This window comes from Camelus ferus, chromosome 1, assembly GCF_009834535.1.
Source record: "Camelus ferus isolate YT-003-E chromosome 1, BCGSAC_Cfer_1.0, whole genome shotgun sequence".
In the NCBI taxonomy this organism is placed as follows: domain Eukaryota; kingdom Metazoa; phylum Chordata; class Mammalia; order Artiodactyla; family Camelidae; genus Camelus; species Camelus ferus.
This window is the reverse complement of record NC_045696.1, coordinates 49,644,102-49,671,851: the sequence shown is the minus strand read 5'-3', so window position 1 is coordinate 49,671,851 and position 27,750 is coordinate 49,644,102. Positions and strand designations below refer to the sequence as shown.

The following is a 27,750-nucleotide window of genomic DNA, read 5'->3' as shown; positions in this document are numbered from 1 at the left end:
AGGTCACCCAAAGGCAGAGGAAAATATTTACTTTACTATTTAGAGTAGTTTTCCTTTCTTTAAACAAACTCTCCCTCAATTCCATAGCAAAAACTCTCCTCGACACTTCTGGTTTGTGTGGATTTATTAGTGATTTTCCCAGGAAGACACAGCATCACACAAAGGCACCGACTCTTTTCACCAGGTAATGATCAATGTCATGTCACAACCTGGCAATACCACGGTTGACCAATTAGTAAGTCAGTAAGTCTGTCATTACTTTCTCTGAAGGGGATAATAATTTATTAATATAGCATTTCCTCGATTACATCTGTCAGTTCCTTCTGGAAATTATGTACGGCGCCATCACCTTTCTTGGGAAATATAATTTAAATATACTGCTCGAAGATTAGATATATCGTTTATATGTATGTGATAATGACAAGTGAAATACTGGGAGACTAGAGAGGGCGGAAGGCTTGTCCAGGCTTTCTGGGTACTGAGAGCTTTTTCATTAGAGCAGCAGTTCATGCAGATTTTATTTATCTCCTTATAACTGTTACTCATGAGAGATGCACTTAATGCTTAGGAATGCATGTTAAAACCCAGTTCTGACTGAGGAGTGAAAAGAACAGTGTCAGTGGAGGTGGAGGTAGAGGACAACCTCCTCTTTCTGAGCAGAAACAGCGAGTATCATTCATACAAAGCCCTCAGGCTTGATTGCGCAGACATCCAGCTCTGTTTAGGAAACTGAGAAAGCCCATTTGCGGACGGAACATCTCGGGCAGGGAGGATGGGCAGGCTCTGCGGTTTGCCTCTTCCTAAGGTGTTAAAGTGGTGTGCTCTAAAGACAGTTTAATCCTCAATTTTGAATCTGTTCCCTAAATCCCAGGAAACAAATCAGATTCTCAGTCTGGCCACGGCTTTTTCACAATAGCTGTTCATTAACATTGCTGGGGTTGGGGTGGGGGGCTTTAAATCCTCAGCGCCCAGGCAGCTCCTCAGACCAATGAAATCAGAATTTCTGGGCTGGGGCCCAAGCATTGGTAATTTTTAACACTCCCCAGGTGACTCTAATGTGCAGCCAGGACTGAGAACTATTGAGTTAGGCATAAAATCAGGCCAAGAAAAAAAAAATGATTATTCATAAATTGTTCCTCCTACCAAGAAAATAAAGCAATGTTTCAGTCAGCTACCTTCAGCGAAGCATTCACCATTTTACTGGCACTGTCTTTGAGCTGTGGGATTCATTTTTCTTTTAAATAAGTCAATGGTTCGACCCTAATTTTCAGTTACTACCTTGCATTACTTTCCCTCCCTATGTCCTTGTTCTCAAGATGGGATGTGGTTTAAATGATTTTCCAGTCAACCATAACTATCATTTGTTAACTTTTTAATATTTGCCTGGCCCTGTCTTATGCACTTTGTACACTTAATTTATTCCTCACAACAGAGTTACACACTGGGTTTTGTTATCCTCATTTTAAAAGCGGGAGAATTTAGCTTCAGAGAAGCTGGGTTAGTTGCCTAGACTACACAGCGAGAGAGAACAGCGGATCTACCTCCTGAGCCACGGTTTTCTTCTATATCCTGGCAATAGCAGTGGCACCGGGGAAAGGTCCTGGACTGAGAGTCAGCTAATGTGGGCTCTTGTCCTAAGTCTGCTACTAACGCATGACCTCAGGCAAGTCCCACGTCCACTCTGGACTTGAATTTCTTCATCTTAAGAAAACAAAAAGGTGAAAAAAGAAACAAGAAAAGAACACAAAAAAGAAGCCAGTCACAGAAGACTACATTTTACATTCTGTAAAATTCCATTTATATGAAATTTTTACAAAAGGCAAGAGCATCCGGAGAGCACCTGGGAGGTCGCCTGGGGCAGGGGTGGGAGTGGGAAGGAGGCCTGAGGGGGCTCTCTGGCGTGATGGGTGTGTTCTAAACTGGGTGGTGGTGATGGTTGCATAACTGTGTACATTTACTAAATGTCACCTATCTATGCACTTCCCAAGGGAGAATTTTATGGTATGTAAATCGCAGCTTCATAAAGCTATAAAAAGTGATACTGAGACTTGTGCTGTAATAATTCCATAGACACTACTTGCAGCATTTTCACAATTGGCAACTTCCACTGCTGTATCTTTATCATTTTGGCCTACTTTTTTTACGCACCCATGTTAAGCTGATAACTCTTGACAGAAGTATACGTCTATATGCCACTAGTACAATCAAGATACAGACATTTCCATCACCCCCAGGTTCCCTTGCGTCCTTCCCGATCAACCCTCTTTCCACCAGCCCTGCCCCAGGCACCACGGACCGCCTTTCTGTCACTATAGATTAGATTCGCCTTTACCAGAGTTCCATAAAAAAGGAATCAAACAATGTGTATTCTTTTGTGTCTGGCTTCTTTCACTAAGCCTATTGTTTCTGAGTCTCACGTATGTTGTTGCATTTATCAGTAATTTGTTCTTTTTATTGCTGAGTAGTATTACATTGTATTACATTGAATATATCACAATTTGTTTTTTTAGCCTCTCTTTTAAACTTTTTTTTAGAATTGAAGTAGAGTTAATTTACAATGTGTTAGTTTCAGGTGTACAGCAAAGTGACTCAGCTATATATATATATGTGTGTGTGTGTGTGTGTGTGTGTGTGTGTGTGTGTATATATATATTCTTTTTCGGGTTCTTTTCCATTATAGGTTATTACAAGATACTGAATATAGTTCCCTGTGCTACACAATAGGTTTTTGTTGTTTATCTATTTTATTTATAGTAGTGTATATCACAATTTGTACTTCACTATTATGAAGAAAGCTGCTATAAACGTTTGTACTCAAATCTTGTGTGGACTTATGTTTTCATTTCTTTTGGGCAAATACCTGTATCTAAGATTTGCTGGATAAAATGGTAAGTGTATATTTAACTTGTTAAGAAAAATGCCAAGCTGTTTTCCAAAGTGGTTGTATCATTTCGGTTTCCACCAGCAGTGTACAAGAGTTTTAGTTGCTTCACATCCTCCTCAAGACTTAGTATTGTTCTATTTTGTCATTTTTTATATTATTATCTTTAATTTTACCAACTTTGGTGTTCTGTTGTTTATAGTAACAAAATTCCATTTTTCAATGAAATTTTTAGTATGAAATTTTGAGGTTTTCTCAAAAAAAAATTGGCCTACTTTTTAGAAGCTCTGTGTACAAATGAAGTCTTACTAATTGTCATCAGAGTTATTTAAAAAATTCAAATAAATGCTGCAGTCTAGTAAAGTTCTCCAATAAAAACTTCAGTAAGACGAAAGCGATCCCAGCTGTAATTTTAAGTGGGGAATAAAAGTGTAGTTGGGCAGAGTCTGGACATCTTCATAGAGGAGAGGAGAAACCATTGTGCCAGTTGACATAAGACTAATTTCTGGAGGTTTAGCCCTATTATCTGTGTACTCGAGCTGCAGATGGTGTGTCACAATGTCCCCCAGGCAGGGAAGCACACATCGGAGGGTTAGGGCCTAGTGTCATTTAATTTCTTGCATCCCAGGCTTCTTTCTTTATTTCTGACATGTTGATCTGGACCTTGGTGGCAAATTATAGGAAATAAAAATTTTGTTAAAACTTGGCCAACTCTCTTGTAATTCTAATAGCTATGAGATTATGGGAGAGTGCTCTGAAATAGAATCCCAACACTGTCTTCCTCCACAGTCATTAAGAAATATGTCCTCATAAATCCTCTAACACTTTTACAGAATAGACCATTTATTTTCAGTGGAGGTAATATCACCCCGAAGGGGATGAAAATTGATTCTTGGGAGGAAGGTGAAAAAATTTGCTTTTTTTTTTTAATGTAAGAAGCACAGATATACATATAGTACATTATCAGATATAATAGTATATTTGGTATTAAACTTCATGCGAGAGAGGATGATTAGGAAAAACATGTCTATAAAGGCTCTTGGGGCGTGGTAATGAACAAAAGGTTTAGAAACACTGGAATAGACAGAAGATAAGAAAGTCCTTGTAAAGCATTTCAGGGGATTAATTAAGTCAAATGTCTTCTGTGAATGTGTGCATTTGGTCTGTGATTGATCCCTCAGGACCTCCCCACTCTCAAGAGACTGCTTGCCCTGAACTCATTATTAGAAAAGGAAGGGAGAATCTAAGATTCATTAGGAAATACTTGTAAATTGAAAACTTTTATTCTTTATCTCCCTTTCTTTCAAAATAACACTTGTAAAGAAAGACACTAACATCTCCATTATTGTAGATGAGAAAACTAGGGTTCAATGAGACGAATCCTAGTTTTCGTTCAAGTTCTATATAGAATACAAGGCAAAGTTGAGATAAACTTCTGAGTTTGTTTGATTTCAAAGCCCATCATTTCCTATACCCCATATATCAGCCACTGTTTGCTGGGTGGTGGGAGGTTGTCCCACTTCATTATCCTGAGTTCACTGATAACTGGTTCAAGTGCCTGAGTCGGGAATCAACGTGTTCTCACAGTTCAAATTCCAGGGCTGACGGGCAGATGAGGGTGGGACTGTCACTGAGCTATCACAGGAGTTCTGTGAGTGCATGGGGAATGGTCCTCAGGGAGGCTCAACAGACTGGGGCTAAGAGGAATCCAAGAGGTTTGGTTAGAACGGAGCCAATCTCAGGATTGCAGAGAACCCATGAGTCACAACCTTACATTCCATTCCTTGTCAGTCAGTGAGGGAGAGGCATTCTGATCCTGACCAAAAGTTGAAGAACCACATAAATTTTGGCTGGTTGCCTATGATTTCTGCTTCACAGCTTAAAGGTGGACCTTTTGTTCTTCAGCGTTCTCCCAAATTCCACTCCCAGTTAATATATACATCAAGGAATGGCTGCTGATTTCAAAGTAAGAGTGATGAGTATGCAACAACAACGAGCACGTAGACACTTCTGCTTTTTTTGTGTGTGTGTGCCTGGAGATGAGTATAAAACTTTTTGTATAAAAATCTCCTACACACGTGTCGAGTTAAATGTTTCCTCTCCTTGGTGTCACCTGATATTACATATCTGCTTTATTTGATAGTTTTGCTTTTCCTTTCCTTTTCCAGTGACATGTTGCCATTTTAACTATGATTGATTGTCTATCTTTGAGAGCTAGGACCATAACCTTTAGCTTTTCCTGGGAGGACAAAAACCACATGTCCCCATTCACTCACCTCCCTTATACTTTACTCCAACCTTTGTGCAAAAAGTTAAGCATAAGAAAGACTGCTTGAGCCCCTTGGTAGGGGAGAAGAAAGGAAAATAAAATGAGTTAGAAAATAGAGGTTTTAGTGCTACGTTTATTTTTTATTTTTTATCTTTTTTTGCTTTAGAAGAGAGGTAACGGATGATGCTTGCCTCACTCTGCTGTGACAAATGAATGTGTGTACAAAATAGAAGAAACCTTAGGAAACTTTCACATATCACTCATAAGCAAGGACAAACTGTGATTGTTGTTATTTTGTTATAGCCAAAATAGGCTTATTTGTCCTGAAGGACAAATACCAAGCATTTCACAAGAGTTTATAGGTCGTCTTGCTCTATGCTAGCCTAGAAATAAATTAGACTTGAAAAAATAGGAAATAAATATTCTAAGGTACCACGGAATATAGCAGAGGCACAACAGGGATATTGCTAGCTATCCTGGATTCTCAAGAAAGACCTGAGATACAAGGGCTACTAGGGAGATGTCTAGGATGATGGAGGGAAAATGAGGAACCTCTTGGAAGGTGCTCTCCCCTTGCTTTTTCTCTACCCTGCTTTGTACTGCACCCCTCACAGATCAGAGCCTCGGGAGTCAAAGAGCAGCCTCCTCTGGGTGAACACCATGGTCCACCTGGTTTCCTACACGTAAGTACTATCCTTGCAGAAATTGCATCTGTAGGTTTACACAGGCCTTTTATAGGCTGCCAGTTTTACACTTTGCAACATCATATGCAAATAAAGTACTACAAATGGGCCAATCAGAAGTTAGGGAAGTGGACCAATCAGAAGTGAGAGTAATATCCAATCAGGAGTGAGGGAAATAACCAATCAGAAGTGAGCTCAGGGAACCAATAGAATTCTAGGTGTAAGTTAGCCGCTTTAGAGGCAAAAAGTGAGATAAAGCCTCTGGGCCAGCAAACCGGACGCTAGTGGGAGGAGAGCAGCGGCCCTGCCTAGGGGTCCTGCCAGTCTTTTTATGGGGCTTCCCGCCTCACTAGGTCCATGGCACCTTAGAGAGGGCTGGTGGTGCTCTGCAAATTTCTGGGCAGCAGCCTGATAGACTGGGAAAGCCCTAGGTAGGAGCCGGAAGTCCTGGTGTTTGACTCAGAATTCCACTTACTAAATATTTGATCTTTAGTAAGTTAGTCTCCATCTTGGTTTAGTTATTTTAAAAACTTAAAAAATTGAGGTATAATTTACATACTATAGAATCCCACCCTTTTTAAACAGTACCATTCAATAGTTTTTAGTACACACACAGGGTTGCACAATCATCAACACTTTCTAATTCCAGGACACCTTGATCACATGAAGAAACCCCAAACATCCATACCCATGAGAATCCATACTCTCCACTCCTCCCTCTTCCCTGCCCCTGGCAACCACTAATCCACTTTATGCCTCTAAGGACTTGCCTATTCTGAACTTTTTATATAAATGGAATCACACAATATGTGGCCTTTTGTGTCTGGCTTCTCTTACTCAGCATGTTTTCCAGTTTCATCCATGTTGTAACATGTATCAGTATTTTGTTCCTTTTTATAGCAGAATAACATTCCATTGTGGTTCTTTATTTAGTCATTCACTTTTCCATCATCACCCACTTTTCCAACAGCACGACTTGTCACGGAACACCTATGGAGAACCAGCCTTGTCCTAAGCTCTTGGCATGTATTGACTCACATTTATTCCATGAACAAATAAAGGCATACATTTATTCATTTATATAGACAAATAAATATTATACTGTCTTATCCCCTCAGTTAAAAAAACAAATTTAGGTTAATGGATTATTTATGAGTTTTTAAATTTTGACCATTGTTTCTCTACACAGGTAAGAGCTGAGTGTACCAGCACCTCGTTAGAAGCATGCTTTTCTGCCATCTGTAGGGCTTTTGTATTGTAATCAAATACAGTATGAGCTTTCTTATTGTAATCATTTTTAAAAAAATAGCACTATAAATTCAATTGTTTTTTATAATATGCAAAAAATGAAAATGTGAAAGGCAGAATCCATGACCCACTGCATTGCCTAAAGGCCTGGATTATTTAACTACTTGAGCAACTGACATAATGTGATTTTGTACATTTCTTAAAATGACTGTGCAGTTGTGTGCAGGAAAATTTTAAAAAGCATTACATAAATTACCACTTTAGTTGGGTTTTGTTCTAAATCTGAATAGCACAAGGCATGAAGCAGGGTCTGAGGAGATCTGGGTTCTTGTTTGGATTCTGCCTCTAGGGTCTTCTAGGAACTTAGGTAAAAGGAGGGAGGGACCCTGCATCATGAGCCTGAGAACTGTGTGATAGTCGCACGGGCCCCATGCTCTGAAAGGCGCAGGTTTGGTTGAATGCTTTGTTGTAGCTAGCTCGAAATTCTTCATCATTTTTGAACAAAATGCCCTATAAATTGTGCACCTGGTCTTGGAAGAAAGGAACATTTGTTAAATGTCTACTCTGTACTGACTACTTAATCTGAACCACCAGCCCTTGTGGTTTTAAAAAGTTATGTTTTAAAAAGTAATATTAAAATATATTTTTTTAAATAGGAAGATTTGATTTCATATTCTTTTTTTTTTTTTTAACATTTCGATCAATGTATTTTATTTTATTTTATGTTTTTGAAGTACAGTTGGTTTACAATGTGTTAATTTCTGGTGCACGGCATAGTGACTCAGTTACACATATATAGACATTCCTTTTCATATTTTTTTTCATTATAGGCTATTGCAAGATATTGAATATGGTTCCCTGTGCTATACAGTAGCACCTTGTTTATAGACTTCATATTCTTTTAAGGTCACTTCTATGTCTAAAATTCTCTAATTCTGGATCATATAAAGTATTCTAATGAAGGTAGTGGCATTGTACCAACTTTTTTTTTTTTTTTTTTTTTTTGAGATTCATGGTAATTGTTATGTTTTCCTGGAAATCTTCCTTGATCCAGTGTAATTTTGTAACTTTTCTTCTGTACCTCACACCCTTTTGTGTGATAAAAGCTTTTTTGGGGAACAGGTTGTATAGAGTAAAACCAGTTTCTAACTCTCCCACTGCATTTCATGTCCCTTAAAATCAGATACTTTGTCTCAATCAACTTGTAACTTGTAACATAAAAAATGCTACACAAGTAATGCTATGTTCATAAAGGACGGTTAAATGAATGGTTAGTTAAAAGACCAAGGGTCTCATACAATTTTTAATATTAAACTTAAATTTAGCAGGAACCTTAAAATTTACTATTTTAACAGGTTTCTGTTAAGAAACTAGATAGAGCTTCTTAAAATAAGCAGGATTAAAGAATTTAGTAACAGCAATGAAAATTCAGATCTGCCCATACACACTATCATTAGAGATGGGGCAAGCTAAGGCAAGTGCATAGCCCACAACAGTCCCTGAGAGAAAAGAAGTTAGGACATTTTTCCAAGTAACTTCCATTTAAAAGCACTATAGCTTTAAATTGATACATGTATAATAGTATAAGAATCTAATAAACAAAAAGTAATACCTATTCATGATTAAAAGATAATCAAAAGGTACATAAGGGTATAAAATTAAAAAGAAAAGTTCTCTTCACCCCTAGCCATTCTCTCATTTCCCAAAGATACCCAGAAGTGCTTTTTGAATTGTATATTATACAATCTTATTTTTGTCAAATAGGATTCTATCATATTTTTTTCTTTGCCAATTCATTTAATAATATTTCTTACTCCTTCTCCCATATTGGTACTTGTAGACCCCCCTTGTTCTTTATCAGGAGGGTATGGTATTCTGCTTCATAGGTTGAACACGGTTGATTAAATCAACCCTTTCTGATGAACATTTATGTTGTTTTCAATTTTGAGAAATTTCATAAAAGCACAGTGGGTATCTTCACATAGGAATACATCCAGAATAAATTCCCAACAGCGAGACTGCTTTAAGTCTCTATGATTTGATATGAAGGAAAAATTAATTCAGTTACCAACTTAATGACTTAGGGACAACTACAAATATACTTGTTTATCCTTGTCCTTGAACTGTTTTTAGAAATATTTTCCAATTGGTATGACCTTTGTTTCAGAGTAATACTTAGCTTTAAAAAAATAATTTCCAAGCAATCAGTCTGTATACTTTTAAAAAACAGATGAAACTTTTTGCTTCACCAATGTGAAGAATTGAAGATTAATTTTCTTTTCTAATACTTCTTGTTTCCAAAGATAAATTCAGAGGCTGCTATTACTCACAGCTATACAAGTCCTTTTTCCACTTGTGCTGTCAGTAGATTTTGGGGTGAGTTTCTGGCTATATGGGTCATCTTCCATCATAACAGAGTATAAGTTCTTCCAGGTGACCCCACTCTAACTCACTTTCCCAGCTCTCCTGGGGCCCAGTAAACTCTCTTTTGCACAATAGGAATTCAGTAAATGTTTTTACAATTGATTGTTTACATTGTAAACATCAAAATGCCAGATCCTAGAACTGTTCAGATTAAAGAGAAGGAAACATTTTAAATAAATGACTTAATAACTGCATTGCAGAATTGTGGTCCAGATAATTTTCACTTAATCTTACTTGATTATAGAAAGAAATACAAAAGGTAAATGTAAACAAGCCTGGAGTGTGAAGATTTTTCTGCATGGAATGATTTGATTTTAAAATATTTTGAGGTCTTAGTATCTTGGTTTCTTTAGCTTGATAGGAACAATTAACTTTTTAAAAAAAAATCCTTTGAAGAATTAGAACACTCTCAGATTTAGAATGTTCCTTGCTTCTTTTTTTTTAAATAGAAAATCTGGGAGCCAGTTATCAAAACTATGCTTTTATAAAAGCTCACCCTGTCACCTTGTTTTCTAGTCCTTGACAGTTGTCTGATCAGAGTTGGGTGGCCTTTGGCACATCTCTTCATCTCACTGAGCCTTGGTCATATGTAAAGCTCAGGGGGTCTCGAATGTCCATTCTAGTCCTAAAGTTGTGTGACTGACTCCAAGGTGGGAATGGAGAGGGGTTATTATGGAAGAGGTACAGTGAAAGGGGAAGGATTGCAGGATACGACCCAAGAAGCTGATTCTTCTTAAAACTGATTAAATCCTAGGACAACTTTTTCTCAGTCTGTGCTTGGAAGTAAATACATATTTATTCCCAAAATATCTTCCTATTATTCCAGCCTGTAAACATATTTGCCAGATGTATAGAGGTCTCCCAAGTATCAAAAAAAGTCACATATAGGAAGGATTTTAAAAGTGACAGATTGTAGCAAATATAGAACCAAGGCATTTTTGCCTTTGTCTCATGACTGTCGTGGAATCCTTGCACATGGATTGAATTGCTTTTAAGTAGGCAGTAAACAGTAACATGAAACAGAAATGCTGTGACAATGGCTGGGTTAGGCCTCTCGTTTCCCAGTTTCTGAGCTGAGAGCTAGGAGAGGGTGGGGCTGCTCAATAATCCACAAGTACCGTGTGTGCGCGTGTGTGTGTAGCTAAATCGAACTTAAGCCATTCAAGTTTCTGTATCTTTCTCTTTCATTTGTTACCTTCTTGAGTGTCCACTATCTGTTGGGCACTGGTGCTATGTGCTCAGGGAGGAAGCAGTTACTAAGAAAATAATCACACCAACACATAGATGATGATGAATCATGAAAATGCTAAGAAGGACAATGAAGGCTATAAGGAGAAACTAAAACAGGGTCCCTCATTTAGATTATGGAATCAATGAAAGGCCCCTCTGAGGAAGCAGCATGAGGCAGGAGCAGGGGGTAGACAGGAAGAAATTTCAGACAGAGGGACAGACTGAGCCTGAGGTAACGAACAGCTAGGGGGAGTTACAAACAGACAAACAAACAAACAAACAGAACCACATCCAGCCCCGAGAGAAAAACAGCAGGGAACAGGGCTGGAAAGGCTCGCAGGCCTCACAGACCTTGATTGGGACTTTTAATTTGAACACATTATTATTCTTACTGTTTTATATCTTACTAATTAGGGCTCTAACACATCTGGCTTGTGTTTTTAAAGTCTTCCCCTGGCTGCTCTGAGAATTTGTCTGGAGGAAATACGGGAGGTTTGTTTGTATTTGCTGTAACAGTGCACGGACGACTGAGGGTGGCTTGAATTGTCGTAAAGGAGCTGGGGACAAGTGGGCAGATTTCTGATGCATTTTGAGGGTAAGAATAACCAGAACAATGACACAATGACAAAGTAAACTTTGTCTTCGCTATGCTGGAAGACTCTGGAAAGACAGAAGGGCATTCTTCCATTTCCACTCAGAGAACAGGCCTTTCCGCGTGGCAGCAGGCCAGCTGAGGCACTTCGGAGGACTATTGGGGGAGGCAGGGGAGGTGGGGGAGGACTGGGATCTCTCATGACTTGAAGATGGCGGAGGTGAGTGGTTTTATTCAATGTGTATTTTATTTCAAATAGATATGGTAGGGGCCAAGTTCTGCTGTCACAGGGCTGCCTGGAGACCGACAGACCTTTGATGGAGGCCACTGTGAAGCCAGTGTGATGAGCCCTGACGCAGGGCCCCTGACTCCAGCTTTCCACATAGAGCAGAGGCAGCTGCATGCCAGTGGACACAAGCTTGGACAGCCGGCACTTCGCCGACAGACTGAAATTTCTAGTCAGGGTGCCATCTCTTCTCAGCCGTTTCTATTCTCCTGCCATCTCTGGGAGGGAGAGGGTCTCTTACACATTGCTGAGATGCAACTTCTCATGACTGGAGGGTGGAGGCCTATTTATCAGATTAAAAATAAAGAAATGCATACAAGTATATCTATTCTCATTCACATACCTAACACTTCTGGCATCTTCAGCAAAAACCAGACATTCATTGTTCATGTTAATGATGTTAGTGGTGGACAGCAGGCAGTTTTTAGAACAGGATTGGCAAGTAAAATTTGAGAAAATGTTACTGAAAAGGGACTGTGCTGGAGTAAACATGGAGACAGCTGGAGAGCAGGTGGCTCTCTTCACATCTGGGAGCCACGGAAAACAATGGTAAAAGAGGCATTCCATCTGGTTCCAGCCCTCAGCCAAATGCTATATAGGCCCTGCTTCTCGTCCCATCTTCCAACACGAGACCAAAACAGACAGGCCTTCAGCACAGACGAGAACGGGAAAGGCAGACCAAAGGCCTCGCCATTAGTGGATCAGGGCAGAGGTCCCGGTTCACTCCGTACGTCATGGCCCAGGGGGTCCAGCCCCATCCCTTTGGCTTTCTCAAATAATTCAGAACACATGTTGGTGGGAATATGCGTTGTTTAACCTTTCTTGAGGGCAGAGCCGGGGGTATCTCTAAATAACCTTAAAATGTACATCTCCTCCCCTCTCCTCACTGGAAATGAATCAATCACAATCTTCACTCATGACCTACACAAGGTCTTCTTTTGCCTCCTTGTTTACTTGTTTGTGATAAATCCTTAGAATGCGCCACCCAGAACAAATGCTCAGACATTAATGATAACTGATGTTCAACCGTAAGGCCTGTGGATTTTGTCCTTCTGGGTCTCTCCGCTCTGAGGTAGCCTGAATCTCATATTCATCATCATCTAAATGCTTTCTCTTTTATATAGATTTCTGTGTAGCATTTGTATTTCTAAAATTTAATTTTTGTTCTCTATGTATATTTGTGTACATACATATATATGTGTATTTAATCTTTATGAATTTATTTTTTATTTACTAATATATTGTTGAGCTATCCATAGTGTCTCATGATACTCTGATGAGCTCATTGTGGCATCTGACTAATGTCACATTTTATACAGTGAACCTCATCCATGCCTTCTCCTTTTGATAGGCATCTGGGCTGTGTTCAGTTTTTACTGGCTTAACCCAAACATCCCAATAGGAAGTAGTCAAAAGGTCTGACCAAGCACTTCAAACGAGAGAAAATACGTATGTGGCTAACAAAAATATAAACGATGTTGAACGTCAACAGAGATCAGGAAATGTAAATCATGATTTTAATAAAATAGCATTTTATGATCATTTGATGATAAACATGAAAAGGTCTGGGAAAAAATAGGCATCAGAGAGGCTGCAAATCCACAGTATCACTTACACATTATTGGGGTAGTTCGAGTTGATGCAACAATTTCAGAAACAGTTTTCATTCTCTCTTAAAGGAGAGCACTCATCTACCCCATGCCTAGGGTGACTATCTATGTACATTGCCTAAACCAAGACACCTGTGAGAGTAAAAAGAGGCAGTGACAGCTAATTCCTGGGTCAGCAGGAATTAATTGGGACTGACTTGGGAAACCAGAGACATGGCTCTTTGTGCGAGACCTGGAAAGTCCACTCCCCGGAGACAAACGTTGCATCTGTCCAGAGGCGTTCACAGCAGCCTTATTCATGGGAACAAAATCCTGTGCACAGCCTTTCACTCAGCAAATGCAATATCTAGGAACTTATTGTTGGGAAAGGATACTGGCTAAGAACAAATATTTATCTGCTAGGTCATTCATCAAAGTACTCCTATAATACTGAAAACCTGGAAACTACCCAAATATTGACAGTTCAGGCTTGGAGAAATGATTGTGGTACCTTCATAAAATGGGTTATTAAGCAGTCAGTTGAGATTAACTGTATATATAAAGAGACCAGGAGGATGCATTTTACAAAATTCATAGTAGATGTAAGTGGCTTCCTAGGAAACATTTAATTTTTTAGTTTGCTTCTCCATATTATTATGCTTCCCTACAAAATCATTTATGTCCTTATTTATTTACAAGTGAAAAAGAGAAGCAAACCAAATGAAAAACAAATCCTGCCACAGCAGAGTGCTGTTTGTGCTAGAAGCTGTTCTGTTATTGATGCTCTGTTATATGTCATTTTATCCAGTGTGCCCCGGACAGGCAGCTTTCCTTACACTTTGCTCACCTCACTAAACAAAAGTTTCTTCTGCATCCCTGAAAGGTTATCTCTCTTGGTCAACACACCACTGCTTAGGTGGCCACGGACATGAGTGAGTTCACTGTCATGGTCTGGCTCCTTAACTGCAATCACTCAGCGACCCACTGAGAGTGTCCTAATGCCGTAAGTGCTGTGAAGAGAGTGTGAAGAGGCTACTGATTATGCGGATTAGAAACTTCTGGAAGGGAAAAACTTAACTTTTCAAGGACTTTGGGGCTTGGTTCCTTATCAGAGAAGAGATATTTACCTGAGGAGCTGGAGTCAGTTTGCTTTCGTGGTCAGGAAGGAGGCAGCTGGAGCCTGCCTGGAGTCAAAGGGCAGCAGACCGAGCCGTCATGCTCTGCAGCAGGAGCCTCTCGCTGGCCAGTCTCCAAATGGACAGTTGTGTCTATTCCTGACAGGGGAAGCTGAATATTCAGGGCTGTGCTGCAAGGCCTTCAGAATTAGGAAAACTGAGGGTCCAGCCTATTTCTAAGCAGGAACAAACATTAGGAAGCTAAACTTCTACCTCCTGGTAGCTGACTGAGCTGAAAGACCTCTGAGGTGATGGTAAGATCCAGAGTGGTTTGAAGCCTCCAGCCAGCCTCCTCACCCCACCCCACTAAGCACCTCAAGCTCATGGGGACACTACAGCAGCTATCCCAGTGATGGAACTGCATTCCAAAGTTCTGACGTGGCTTTGGCCAATAAACTCTGGCCAGATCATGGACTTCACCATATGGAAATGGTGATCATCAAAGAGGTCATGTTTCCGAGATCTTTCAGGGACTCAGTCTTGCATTGTTCAGGTGGCAAAAGTAAGGGTCAAACAAAAATGCTCAAGGCACATGGCCCCAGGGACAGTAGCTTGGCCAACTTTGGCACAACTAGCGGTCATCACTACCATACTAAACACTGTTTATTGATGCATTCCCTATGTGAGGCAGACACTGTATGCATTATAAGTATATAATACACATTGTCTCATGTAATTCTTTTTTTTTTTTTTTTTCTTTTGGAGGTCCTGGGGATATAACACAAAACCTTGTGCATGCTAAGCACGCAGTCTACCACTAAGTATTACCCTCCCCTCTCTCATGCAATTCTTAACAAGAATTACTTACAAGGTAAGCTACTATCACTACCATTTTACACATGAGAAAACTGCATCTCCGAAAGGTTAAATAACTTTCCCAAGTCCACAACCCTAGTAAAGAAATTTGAGCTCAGGACCATCTGAACCCAAAGCTTACTCTCATTCACTATAGTTCATGGCTTCCTATGTGGATATGGCAGAGAATTTCTTTCTCTTTTTTAAATAGAGAACATACTTATACTGCACTTAGAGCAAAACTGTTTTGTTCTTAATAGCCTTTAAAATCATCCAGACAGGAAAATATATGCTAAATGTGTAACCAAATATGAATGGTGTGTCCTTAATTGTTGGTTGACCAGATGACTACCTAATTCCCATAGAAAGTATATTATTACAGCTTCTAAGAAAGAGAACTAATCAGGAGTTCTACTGAAGACAACAATCTTTTCTTCAAAGGAACTCCTAATCTGATGCCAGGAATCTCATAGAACCTTGAACTACAGGCATAATTTGTTGTTTAGCAGAACCCTCTTTGGTTGCGAGGAGCATTGCTTTGTTCAAGGCTTTGTTCTAAAACCTGCAGCAATGACTGGGAAGAATAAAGCTCAGTTTGCAAAAGAGTCAAAGAAGGATTCGATGTGTAAATTTTGGTGTTCCTTTCTCAACAATTTGACTCCAGCGAGGGGAAGAACCTAACGTAGCTCTCATAACGACACTTTTCTGCCCACAATCTTGCAATGCTTTCCCTCTGCCAACAAGGGAAGAAGATTTTTTTTTTTTTTTTTTTTTTTTACTGAGCATCTACTATGTGTCTGCTGAATGCTTTCCCATAAGTTATCCTTTTAATCTTTAAAGCATCCCTATGGGATATGTTTATTCATTCCATTTTACCACCTTACCTCAGTCTTTTTTTCAGAGAGAAAGAATAATAGGTAGATAGATTGCAGAAGGAAACAAGAGAAGAAACAGTTAAGTGTCTTAGAGGGGCCTTTTCACTTAGAGAGTGTCGCATTAATGTCATTTAAAATAATGTTTACATATCTTTTCTCTTCCTGGACTTTTTTTTTTTTTTTTTAACCTTTAGAGGATGAAGGCCTTGACATTAAATAGCAGGACTGATGTCCACAAATTCCAGGTCGACTTCCGATCTGGACCAAGTCTATCACAATGTCAGTCTTTTAGTTTTCTGTCAGAGGAGGCAAACCACACAGATCTAACCCCATGGCACTCATAGGACACAAAATAACGCCTTTTCAAAGCATTACTTTGGAATGATATTAAAACAGAAAAGGCATAATGATTCTCTACGCCTGGCAATTTCTCTGCCTGAGTTTCTTTCTCTTATTCTTTAACCACATTTAAAGTTAAAATATCTAATCCACTCTCTTCCGGGGGATCAGTGGTCCTGCTCAGATCAAAATGCATGAAGTGATCATATTGGTTTAAGTGAGGAGCCTATTAGTGACCAGGAGTTTTGGCTCATTTTCTGTTCTTGCTTCCATTCCAGTCTTCGCCAGATTAGAGGATTCCTAACCATCTATTTCTAGTATACTTACTGAAAAATTTACTGTTTTATTCTCAAAGGTTTATTTTGGGAGCCTACAAAGTCTACATTTATTTTAAAATTGTAGAAAAAGAAGTATTTCATGTATCTTCAACTTGATGTTTTATCTTAGAGAAATATGCAGTAGGGCTGGATCCACCCCAGAATAGCCTGGGTGGGCTGCCAGTGGCTCTGCCCTGGGATGGTACTTTCTTCTGGGCTGTGTCTGCGGAATGACTTTCCTTTCTCCCCTGGGGGCCTATATCTTCTTGGAGACGAGGTGGGCCAGAAGGGAAATGGAAAGTTCAGAAGCTCGGGCCACCAGCCATGTCTTTGGAAATGGATGGAAGCAAATTGAGCACTGTGGTTCCAGCTTGGAAGTGCTTTATTCAGTGGCATGTACTCAGCCACGGTCACACACCATCAAAAGTCAGGAGAAGAGTCTGTGGATGACTCAGTGTGGAAAGCCCTTACTTGCAGCCTTTGAAACTCAAGTGCAGAAAAGTATCCAAAGAGAAAGAAGAATCTTCAACATATAAGGATCATTTGATTTTAAAATATCTGCACTCTAAAGAAATTCTGTTAGCATAGCCTGCTATAGAGAACACGATAAATACCCACAGTGGTGAGTTATTGAGCTGTTTAGAGAACATATCCATCTTGAGTAACTCAAAGCCATGAGGATAAGACTTTCTTGGAGTTTCTCAGGTTACATGTGGAGTTCCTAAAGGCCAAGTAGCTCATCTCAGGTAGACAACATAAATACCAAGAAAACAGGAGGACTATGATATTCCTAAGGAATGAGGGAAGCAGCCAATTCTTGAAGCGTGATACCCTGATAGGTTTTGTCCTTGTCTTCTCTGTGCTGATTCACATGAGGTCATTGGTTCCACCCAGTGTGGATGCGATCCACTGACACCAGACATCAAAGGTCACTGATCTATTCATATCTTTTCTTCTGGTCCCAGGAAAACTCTTAATGATGTTTACTTCCACTCTTTTCTTTATTCTATTTCTGAGCATCTCTCTAGGGAGACTCTGACTGGGTATGGAACTCTGGCTTGGTTTGGGAAGTTCTTTGAGATGGGAAAGAATGTGTCAAATATCAGCTAACCATCTTGTAGGGCAGTGGTTCTCAGAGTTTGGTCTCTACACCAGCAGTATCAACATCACCTGAGAACTTGCTGGAAATACAAATTCTTAGGTATCACCTCAGACCCAGGTGAATCAGAAACTCTAGGTTGTGGGTCAGCACTGCATGCTTTAAGAAGCCCTCCAAGTGATTCTGAGACCACTGCTGCATACCTGTGAATGCTCTTATATGAAAGCTAGTAATGGGAGAAACAATCACATGTGACACGGCCTTGTTGAAACGTTCTGTTCTGCCAGGTAATGTGCTTTTTCCCCTCTGTTCTTGATCAGGTACTGCCAGGTTATTCCTAATGAAACAAAACCTGAAGTTTCATAACATGGGAATGTGAGAGCTTAGTGCTATTTAAAATAGTACGTGAGAATCCTGCCCCAGTAGTTTACAGGCTCCAGGAGGCAAGTCATGCAATTATCTCTGCAAAGGCCAACTTCAGACACTTAGACGAGCCACTTCCCATTCATCATTTGAATCAGCACATTCTGCTAATAATATCACAAAGGTGTCATCGGACCATTCCCTCAAACAAAATGTGTCTTTATTGAGCACATTACTAAAGCACAGAGAGGGTGTCTCCTTGGGTTTTATTTATACCATACTATGAAATCTTAGATGAGCCAGTACCGTGGAAAATGTCCATAGAAGGTAATTATCGGGAGAGATTTGTGGAGACTGTGGTTTGCTTGATTGAGACTCCACAGGTCTCCTTAATCTTAAATAGGCTGTTGTGATTCAGTCTCTGACTTGAGCCTGGGGGGCACTGCTCAGCGTCTGTCTTTACACAACCACTGGTTATCCCTGGTGCACTGGGTATAGCAGGCTAGTCTTTCTTCTGATGTAGAAGCATGTGCAAGACGTAGAGCTGGAGGAGTATTTAGATATTGCCTAGACCTACTATTTAGAGACCTACACAGAAGATGCATGTCCCTGGACCTACAGCAGTTAAACACTCAACACCATTTTCACATTGTATTATAGTCTACTAGGCTGTCATCACTACTAAACTGTGAGATCTTTGAGAGCACAGACTTCATTTTAATCATCTTTGAATCTCTGATAACTAGCATAGTGTCTGGTGTGCCATAGATTCTTAAAAATTTTCATTTCTAATGAATATATGAACCTTGAATTTAACCTCTGGACTTGCTTGTAGGTTCTCTAAGATAAGGCACTGAAATGATCAGCATTTATTAGAATAGGCATCTGGGTTTCTATCTGGAAACCTGATTAGGTAGTTTATTCCACCTATTTATTAAACATAGAATTATAATATCTTAGATTTTGAAGGGACCCTTAGATTGTCTGGTAATGATATCTTTGCTCACTTTGCACATTTTTTTAGAATGACAAATTGTAGCCCAGGCAAGACTTCTTACTGGGTGGTGGGGCCTGGGCCAGTACACAAATGCCCAAAGTCAGTGCACCTGCCCCTCAACTGATGCTCTATCATAACCTCTCAGTTTAAGCCATTTTCACAACTCAGACCTAAATTTTTGAAAGGAACAAGGGTATTTTTAGTAAGCCACTTTTTTTTCAGACAGGTCAAACATAGTCCAGAATTGTAAAATCTAGGATTTTAGAGAGGGCCTTAGAGATTATTGGTCCAACATCCTAACCCAGACAAGGATCTCCTCTATAAACTCCCTGATAGAATGACATTTAGTCACTGTTTAAAATTCTTCACTAGTGGGAATGTCAGTAGCCTATTTTTGAACAAATCTAACTGACACAAAATTCGTCCTTTTATTTAAAAGAAAGAAGCGTTGCCGAACATTTTGATGCACCGCATGCTGACATCTAGAACTGCACAGCATGAATCTAGTACTTCTTCATGGCAGTTGTTTCCTGAATCCAAATGTAATTTTCATCATCAACATCCATCTCTTGTCCAAGCAAAACATTCCTTGAGTTGTTCTTCAAAAGACAGGGTTTCCAGAACCACTATCATTCTGGTTGCCCTTCTCTGACTATCCTCCAATTTGCCAATATCCCAATTTAGATGTAAAACCCAAAACTAAATATTTTAGATGTGGTCTCATGGGTAGAGAATGCAATAGAATTTGCTTCCTTTTTTTGTGTGTCCTACATTTTTGTTAAGGAAGTTTAGAATTGTATTAATTTCTTTGCTTCACTACTTGCTTCTTGTTGTGTTTTAGGTCAGTTAAAAACTCCAGGTCTTTTTTTGAGTGGGGAAGAAAAGATTCTTATTACATTCAGTATTCATAAATACATTCCAGAGGGATTAAAAGTGTACATGTAAAAAATAAGAAGAGTACTAGAAGAAAATATTATATTTTATTTGGAGATTTGAGAAGATATTTTAAGCATGACTTTCAAAGACATAAGTCATGTACAAAATATTGCTATATTTTGTTAACTATAATTTATAACTTCAATATGGAAGAATCATAAATAATATTAAAAAGTTGGAAACCAAGAAATACGTTTATAAAATATATAACAGGGATTTAATAGACCTAATATCAGTTTTTTAACTTAAAAAATATTAGAGGGGAGGAGGTAACAAGTTGTATTTATTACTATTTTTTAATTATTGTTTTTTCAGCGGAGATGCTGGGGATTGAACCCAGGATCACACGCTTGCTAAGCATACACTCTACCTCTGACCTGTACTCGCCTCCCAATAGACTTAATATCAAATAACATCTTGTGAATCAACTGAAATAGACAAAAGAAAAAAGGCCATGAATCATAGAGTAACAAAGAAAGAAATAAAATGGCCCACAAACATGATGAAATGTTCCAACAAACTAGCTTCCAAATGTGCTGGCAAACTTAGACTGGTAATAATGAAAATAGCCAATATCCTGTGTAGAAAAGTATCTGGCAGAGCTGGGCTTCTCATACACAGCTGGTGGGACTGTATCTTTGTGTCACTTATTTTAGGATAACTTGGAAATGATAATAAAAGCCCAATAAAGCAATAGCCTTTCTTCCTATGATATTATTGTCCTAAATTCATTCTAAGTAAAATATTAAAGATGTGACAAAGAATGTCATTATAGCATTAATTATCACATAATGGGAATAATAAAGTTCTAACAGTAGGGGATTGGTTGAGTAATGAGTTCAATGTCTGAAATTATAAAATTGATGTTGTAGAAACACATTTACTTCAAAATATAATGAAGTGAGCCAATATGTTACAAAATAGAGTGGTGGCATTTTTACAATTTTTGTGTATATGATACATGTGTACTAAAGATCTGGGAGTTAACTTACCACAAACACATCTCATCTTTGTACTCAGAAATATCAGTTTTATCAATCAAAATAGGTTAGGTTTTGTTGCAGTAAAAAATAGTCTCCAAATCACAGTGACTTAATGCAACAGCCAAATCTTAACAACAAGCGATGGGTTCTGGCTTGTGCTGCAAACCGACAAAGGTCACAAGAGAGGGGGTCTGCTCATCAGATCCACTCAGAGACATAGGCAGATGGAGGCTCCAGAAGCTTCCATTGTCACGGAGGCAGAAATTAAAGATGGGACAACTTGCACACACTGCATGACACTTTTGCTACTTTGTTGTTAGAAGGAAATCACAAAGCCATGTCTTACTTCAAAGGGAGTCAGGAACTGTAAGCTTACAGTGAGCTCAGGAAAGAGAGCTACAGTTTTTGTGGACAGTTCTGATGACTCTCACACTGACAATTATTCCTTCCATTTGCTTGTTTGTATTTTCTGATTTTTCTAAATCAACATATAGAATATTGGATGAATAAAAATTACTTCCTACACATGTGTCCTTAATTGTAAGTTCATGGGATGTTGGCAATGAAATTTATTGCCAGTTAAAATATCTTTCAATCTTGATCTTGATTTTATTAACCAACACATTTTCCCTCCCAGTTTGGTGCTTTTGGCAGTTTTGAGAAGTATCATCTAAATTATCATCATCATAATACCAGGCAGAGTGAGCATTATGACACGTGAGAGAGCTCCTTCCAAAGGACATGGATCTACTAAATCATTTCCTTTAATAGGTTTGTTCAATCAACTCTGAATCTACCCCATTGTGCTTTCATATAGTCCTCAGTTTACCATCTGGTTCTTAGTGATATGATAACAAACTTTGTCAAATGTCTTACTGAGATAAAAGTTCCTCTTTGGTATTCAACCTGATGTAGTGTTTTCAGTTTGACAAAACTTGATTTTAACCAACTTCTTTGGGACAAAGTCAAGAAATTCTGACCCAACAGCCTGCGAATCGGCGATTTAATGCTCTAGACTCTTGCTCAGGATCAACAGCAAGCTTGTTCGTCTCTCTATCAGGGTCACTTTTCTGTCCCTGGAGTGCAGGTGTGTTCAAAGTCATGCATGTTTCCCTCAAACAGATTTCTCTCCCTGGGAGCTTCCTGATTGATCTGCAAGTTTTTTCTGAATAATCTGGACCTGAAGACCTGAACACACTTGAAGGAGATGTTTTGTCTTATCTCTTAACCTTGCTCCTGCTTCAGTTTCCTCCTAGCAATGCTTGTTCTATTCTTTCCTTTTTAAAAACCGGTCACTACTAAGAAAAATAGAAGTAAACTCAAAAGCAAAGTGGACATTTTAGATGAAATTGCCCACTGAGGTGATCCATTTCAGGGAGAAGTACTCTAAGCACAGGTAATCAAGGGTGTCTCTCCTACTAACACCCAGTAGAGCATCTGCACATACTCATTGCCAGGCTCCAGGAAGCGCCTTCTGAACAGTAAGGATTTTCCCATGACCTTGAAGTTGAAGCCACAGACCTCAGAACTCCCGCAAGCACAGTTTCTAGAAATAAACACGTAAAACGAGAATTCTCAAAATTCTGAAGTACAGAGGGCTTTGGAATTTTAGAAAGTTCTGTCCTGGAATGGCCCCTGGGGACAGAGGAAGGAAAAGCAGATAGGATCTAAGAAGAAAAACAAAAAATAAAACTGGAAGTAAGACAAGCTCATATGTAACATGAGGTTAATGTGTAAAGACTAATTCAAACTAAACAATAATAGCAAATAGATATTGATATAGATCCCTAAAAAAGAGGAGACCATGCATAGAAATATTTCAAAATTTCTCTTCTCTCTGAATAGGCGGAGAACAAAACCAAAGCTCTAGATATCACCTCACGTGTGCTAAGCACTTGTTCTAAATGGTGCGGAAAGCAGAGAGCGTCATTGCCCTCACCATCGATCAGAAAGACAGACAAATCACTGAGCAGGAGCAGACGTGTCATACGTCGTCTGCCAGGATCAGCACTTGGAGCTACGGAAGCTGTAGCAGGAATTCACCTAGTTTAAAGGCGGGTGGGGAGACCCAGGGGAAGGCTGTTTGGCATAAATGATGTTTACATTGAAACCAAAAAGATAAGCAAGAATTTGCTGCAGTGAAGAGGAGGGTGGAGAGCAATCCAGATTGAGGAATAATGAAAATAAAAACTTAAATTCAATTAATTCTAAAAGCTTGAACTTGAGCTCTTGAACTCAAAGAGCAGTCAGCATTTCTGCGGACACATGCAGGTATAGAGCATCTCTCCTTTTCCTCCCTCTCACTTTCCATTTTGCAACTGGGGACCACGAGCTGTGAGACTAGATCAAGGTTTGACGCAGTTGCCAGGAAACTAGCATCCTTTCCAAGACCGGTTATTTAACTGGGAGTAATAGGTTTCATGTTTATCTAAGGCCATTTTCAGTAGAAATCTGAACACTTGCTATCAAGTGCAAAGTCAGTCCTTGCCTATCTCCACATTCTATTATTATCGTCATTTGGATGCTAGGAGCGACTTTTAGCTTTATAGTTTGTCTCTCTCCTTCAAATCCTCTCACCACCCCTTGGTCCTGGCCTCGGATCCTGTCCCATTCCTGAGATACTAAATCAGTAAACAGAGATTTTGCCTGAGGGAGCTAGAACTAAGCCATTTCTCTCTTTGTTTGATAAATTCAAAATAGGAGATTGCGACACAGCCCTTTGTCCGGAGTAGCTTGGTGCTATAAGGGGTACTGCCACTGTCTGCATCCACCACCGCAGACTTCAAACACAAGGGACTGCATTTCTTCTGCACTAAGGGGGGTGTTTGCGCCATTTGAGAAAACCTTGCAAAGCTCTCTTGATTCTTTTCTAGATTAAATATAAAAACCCTCAGAACTTCCATGCCTAAGAATTTGAGAGTTGAGAGTGTGGGGAGAAAGAAATGCACCTGCAGAGCAGAAGCTGAAGAGAATTGCTTTCAACTGAATCATTTTGGGTAAGTTACTGATCATTTTCATCATCACATGAGCCCAGCCCTTTTGTGAGTGTCCACCTTTGAAAGATTCAATTGTGATTTGACAAAAATACTTCAAAAGCTAAAGCAAAGCTGCTTAGAAGAATGGGCTCTTGGGAAGAGAGCATTGTTATTGGGGAGTCCTGATAAAACTCCCAAATTAAGTTCAGTATTGGGGCAAAACATGGGTATTCCAAACTCTTCCTGCCTTAGGAGGGCACTTGATATGCAATTTGTTACAAAACTAGGAAGAAAAGGGAAAAGATACAAAAGGATGAGAGGCATGTGGGCTGGAGCTGTGGGCAGGAAGCTTTCCTGGGAGTGTCCAAAGAGGCTTGGGTGTGAGAAAAGCAGATGGAGAGAAGTAAGGAAATGAAAAAGAAGTGATCACCATGATCAATGGATTCCCTTGATCATTCTTCAGAAATAAGTAAAGAAGTTCTATTTTGAAATTGTTTTAGCAACTAGACTTTTATTTACTTGTGGTATCACTGTCACCAGGCCACAGGATATCAGCTTGAATCATAAAAGCTGAAAAATGACTTCAGAGCAAATTCCATACATTAAGATGATGACAGAGATAATGCCAGTGGAAGGACTCCAAGTAACTACACAAATGTAAAGGATGATAATCATTTATTCATTGATCAAGTGAAATCATTCATTCTACTGTATGTTATAGCGCTATGCTTGGCCCAGAGCGGGGACCAAGATTCAGTATGCCGTAGGGGACAGAACTTGACTCACACTCAATTAATTTACCCACGTGTAAGAACACATACTAGCATCCCTTGTAGATTTGGTCTCTACCTCTGATGCTATTGCTGAGTTGGACCCCACCCTCTTGCCGTCAAAGCTACAAGTCTGCCCCGGCCCACTGTGATTTACCTGAAGAATCTCGGTGACATGAGAGTTTGGAGCAACCTGAGTCAGGACTATGAATGTGCTTTTCCTTCAGTATGATGCTCTTCAATCTGATTCTGAGACACTGTGGCTTTTAGTAATGTGTACTATGAAGCCAACGTGTAAGAACTAACTGTGACAAATATCTGACTTACAAATAAACTTTCGGCCCACATCTCATAAACTAGACACACGTCAGAGCCCTTGGCTCATGGCTCCACCTATAAAACCTACAGAATGGACGGGGCACTAGCCCCTAAACGTGGGGCCACACAACCCTGTCCGTCACTGGCCACAGCTGATTGCGCTCCTTGCCCTAAGTATTCCAACATCGGGGATGGCTGCGGACCTATGTAGCTGAGGCAAAAGATGATCTGAGCCAGAGCTTTTTTAAGCATAGAGACCTTGGGAGCCTGAGAACTTGCAGGGACGTAATCAGGGAAAACTGAAACAGAAATGTCATATTGCATAGCAGTGGTTCTCAGAGTGTGGTCCCCAGACCAACAGCATCAGTATCACCCAGAAACTTGGTAGTGCTTCCTCAGACTTACTGAATCATAAACTCTGGGACTAGGGCTTCATAATCTGAGTTTTAAAAGCTCTTTCAAGTGATTCTGATGCCATTAAAGTTTGAGAACCACTATTGGAGGAGTAGCCAAAGAGAGGTTGCATGAGTGGCCTGATGGACACAGTGAATGCAAAGGTGAGTCACTAAGGAACTCCGTGTGAGCAAAAGAGAACTGCAGAGGGATAAAAGTGGATCTGATGATGGAAGAGAATCAAGGAGAAAGCATGATCTCCATAAACTTCTCAGTTATAGGTTTTGCCCAGGTCTGTCTACAAAACTGTCATGTTTTCTTTAGGGATTCAGAATGGATCTTGGGTTTCTTAGGCCCAAACTGGCCTGTCTTGAGTCCTGGGTAGTAAGCAGAGATGCTCTGTACAGGATATCCTAAGGCCATGGACACCATGGTGAGGGTGGAAGTGCATTTCACACGAGAGCTTGAATTGTCTCAATTTCACTGAAATCGGTCAATTGCAGTGTTCTAGGAAGGACAACTTCAGCCCTGAAGCTGGGTTGGACCCTGGAATATTTCCCGGAACCCTCAGTATGGCCCAGTGAGGTGGATGTGTAATAGTTATCTGTGTTAGCTGACTAGGGTTCCTGTAATAAAGTACCACAAACTGGGTGGCTTAAACAACAGAAATTTACTGTCTTACAGTTTTGGGGGTCGACTTCTGAAGTTAAGGAGCTAGCAAAGTTGGCTCCTTCTGAGGGCTGTCCCATCCTTCTCTCCTTGGCTTGTAGGTGACCGCTTTCATGTTCATGTGGTGTTTTCTCGGTCTGGGGGTCTGTGTCTAAATTTCCCCATTCTGTAAGGACACTAGTCACATCAGCTTAGGCCCACCCTGGTAGCCTGATTTTAACTTCATTACTTTTGTTAAGTCCCTGTCTCCAAATAAGGTCCCATTCAGGGCTACTGTGAGTTTGAACTTCAACATATGAATTGGCGGTGGGTGGGGGGACCTAATTCAGCCCATGACAGTATATCTGTTTTCAAAATGAGAGGCTATGGGACTCCTTCAAGGAAGCAGGTTGGTTGTGAAGGCAGGCGAACTGAGCGCTCTCCCCAAGATTGTGCTGACTCCGGCGCTTATAAAACACACTTTGTAGGGCTTGTCAAATGGTCTTGATTTGCCAAAAGCTAGTCTGTTTACCAGGAAAAAGGGAGGGCAGTGATGTAAAAGAACATGTAACATCTACATTATGGGAAAAACACGTGTTTCACATCTGAAACTAGTTAAAGGATTTAGCACCCATGATTTTTCCCCAGTCGAATAGTGCCATATATTTCTTTGGAGGGGGATCAGATGAATTCAGCTGACGTGATAGGGCTCCTAATTCTTTTCTATTGTGTTAAACAGATGGCATCAAACAAAAAGTGGAGAGTATGACGCATATGGAATTATCACAAGCCAGCATCCTTTAGAAGGAAAAAGAAATACAGCACATAATTGAAGGAAATCTCATAGAGATGAACAGAGAATGAAAGAACTGTTTCTAGAGATCTGCAACCAAAGTGCCTTTGGCCACTTTGTTCTTCTAAATATTCACATTTGAGAGAAGACTGGTCTGATTTATGATACAGTACTAACTGTCGCTTTGTGAGAAAACAAGAGAAAAGAAATACCATAAACTGAGTCTAAAGTTTAGAGCTGAAGATTAATTTCAAGTGATATTCTGCATGAATTGCATTGTTTTATAAGACAAAAAGAACATAAATCCTTATTTAAGAAATCATGTTGGTTCCGTTTCAGTAATTGACTCCTTATTTGTGCGACGTAGTGGAGATCTCCTTCACTAGCAGATACAGCTTTCACTCGCAAGCAGCCCTGTCTTCATAGAGGACTCATTTTCTCAGAACTTCTGTGACGAATGCTGCTGTCTTCTCCCAAAGCCCTTCTGTCTGGGCTTCCCGTATGTCCGCGTGGGACTGACTCTCGGCTTGCCTTTCTGTCGTCTCTTTTTTATGCTGTGTGGTGGCTCTTCCTCTTTTGGCTCTTAAACTGTGCACACTTTTCCAAATTTTCTTAGCTTGACTATAAGCTTTTTTAGGCTAAGAATCTGTCTTATTTCCTTAGCAACATACAAGCATATCTTGTTTACTTATGCTTCACAGATACAATGTGGGTTTTTTTGTTTTTGTTTTGTTTTGTTTTTTTTTAATAAAATGAAGGTTTGTGGCAACCC

The 27,750-nt window shown here is 39.7% G+C and overlaps 1 long non-coding RNA gene across 1 annotated transcript; it reads left to right on the top strand.

Moving 5' to 3' along the window:
- Positions 1-27,750, top strand: LOC116663330. Its single transcript, XR_004319600.1, has 3 exons — positions 1-184; positions 23,955-24,077; positions 26,925-27,750. It is a non-coding gene; the product is annotated as an uncharacterized LOC116663330 (long non-coding RNA).